This window comes from Macadamia integrifolia, chromosome 2 (assembly GCF_013358625.1).
Source record: "Macadamia integrifolia cultivar HAES 741 chromosome 2, SCU_Mint_v3, whole genome shotgun sequence".
Taxonomy (NCBI): Eukaryota; Viridiplantae; Streptophyta; class Magnoliopsida; order Proteales; family Proteaceae; genus Macadamia; species Macadamia integrifolia.
In genome coordinates, this window is record NC_056558.1 from 21,388,155 (window position 1) to 21,390,445 (window position 2,291).

General features: G+C 35.1%; 1 non-coding gene across 1 annotated transcript; it reads right to left on the reverse strand.

Annotated features, from left to right (window-relative positions):
* Positions 1 to 1,974: 1,974 nt before the first annotated feature.
* On the reverse strand, positions 1,975 to 2,081 carry LOC122072428. Its single transcript, XR_006138443.1, has one exon. It is a non-coding gene; the product is annotated as a small nucleolar RNA R71 (small nucleolar RNA).
* Positions 2,082 to 2,291: the final 210 nt, after the last annotated feature.

Consider the following 2,291-nt stretch of genomic DNA (forward strand, 5'->3'; position numbering starts at 1 on the left):
GAATCTGGTATGTGTTATGAAGGAAATGCATTGACTGAATTACAAGTAAGATGCAATTATTAATTTTCGGTCATTGTAACCATCATATGTAAGTTTCTTTCCTTTTTACATATGAGTCTCTAGCCTCAAATGTAATTCTTCCTTTAAAATCTGCTTTTTATTGATTATTTGACCTTAAACTGCAGAATCTAGATCGTGGTATTACACGGGTATAGATGTCCACATCTTTGTGATCTGATGAGCACATTTATGTGTGAAATCTAGTATAGTAAAACATACATTTTACATATTTAGAATGGAGCTACCTTGGGTTTTACTCTCTATTTGCGGATTTTATATTTTCAAGGCTTTAAGGACTATCGGGTGGTATATCTCCAGTTTTACATATAAAGAAATCCTATTTCTTTTCATGGTTACGAAGAGGACGAAATTCTGAGCAAGAAGGACATGTTCAATTACAAGTACACATTCATTTGGTCAACCGTACAAGTGATTATTCTCCTTCAGTAGTCTTCTCTCCCTCCTCTCATTCCCTCTTCTGACTACCCTTTCTTTCTTAATTTTGGATTTTAATTTCAGTCGTTACATTATTGCTATCCCTTTCCCAAGGTTCATCGCTAGTGTATGTTTTGGCTTTGCCCCTCCTAGCCATAGAACCATCATTTTATTGTTTTTATTTTAATTGTCTCTCTTTCCTTAAAGCCAAGTAGAGCAACCCTTGTAAGAATGACTCTCTGGTCAAGTAGGAAAGCTCATATTATGATGCATCCCTCGGACTAAGTAGAGAAATCTCCTTGTGAGTCTCTCTCTAGCTTTATCCCCTTTCTTTTACTTTATTTTTATTTCAGCATTTTTTTTCCTTCATTGCTTTTTAATTGCGTGGGGTGTTTATTTTGAATTATTTATTTATTTAATTTTAATTGCATGGCTTGCATATTTAAATTCTTAGATGATGAATGGTTAGGACGTTATTTTAGATATATATGTTTAGGATAGTAATTAGAATTAGATCACAACCATTAATCGGTTCACTTTCACATTATTAAAAGAAGCAAAAAAATAAAGTGGCCGCTCTCCAAGTGTTCTACTCGTAGCTACATTGATCCGTACACTTGCAGTTACATTTTAAAATCTCAAATAAGTTTTTGGCATCGTTGTCAGAGAGATAGTTCTATGTTATTTTTCGCTTTCCTTTAGTAAATCGAAGTGTTTTATTTGCTTTGTTTTGTTTTTCATTTTCTTTTATTGAATTCCTGAGAAGAACAATTTACAATAATAGTTGTATCGGTAGAGGTCGCCATGCCTCATAGTATGATAAAGACAGGTTTCGCCCTGTAGCAATACATCTGGAATTGACCTGACAACCCCGGATCCCCGCCGGTAAGCTCCCAAAAAGCCAAAAAAAAAATTTTAAAAATCATAAAAAAATGTTTTTCTATCCATTCTTTCATGCTTGTCTTACTCTAGTTGTGGGTAGTTTTCTGTTGCATGAGTGTTAGGTGGGTACGTAATACTAAGAATCAGTTAGAAAGAAGAGATCCAATAAGTAGTAACCCTAAACGTTTGCTCTCTTTAAAGCATTTCAATATGGGAGACCAATATCAAAACCCTTCACCTAAATCTCTGAAAGATATATTCTACCCTGCTATAACAGCCCAACCTTCCTGCATAGTTCTACCACAAGCCCAGGGTAATAATTTTGAACTCAAATCTCAATGCATCACTATGTTGCCCCACTTCCATAGATTGACCTCTGAGGATGCATACCTATTTCTAAGGGAATTTGAAGAGGTATATGTTCTAATTAAGATCCAACAGCTTTCTGATGATGCGGTTAAGCTTAAGTTTATCACTTTTGCATTAAAAGACCAAGCTAAGAACTGGTTGTATGGATTACCCACAAATTCCATAACCTTATAGGAACAGTTGACAGTTGTCTTCCTTAAGAAGTTTTTCCCAACTCACAAGACCAATAAGCTTAGAAGTGATATCCTTCAGTTTAGGCAAAAGCCTAGTGAGTCCTTTTCCAAACTTATGGAGAGATTCAAGGATCTACTCTAAGAATGCCCTCACCATAGCCTAGACTTATGGCATTTATACCAAATAATTTATAAGGTTATTGATTACCCAATTAAACAAATGATAGAGTCTATGTGCCCTAAGGGATTCACATCTTTTACAGATGAAGGAAAGGCATAGGAATTCTTACTTGACTTAGCTGACAAAATCCATGAGTAGGAATCAACCCAAGAGAGTGAAAGAACCATAGGAGGGAAAGGATATTTTGTGGA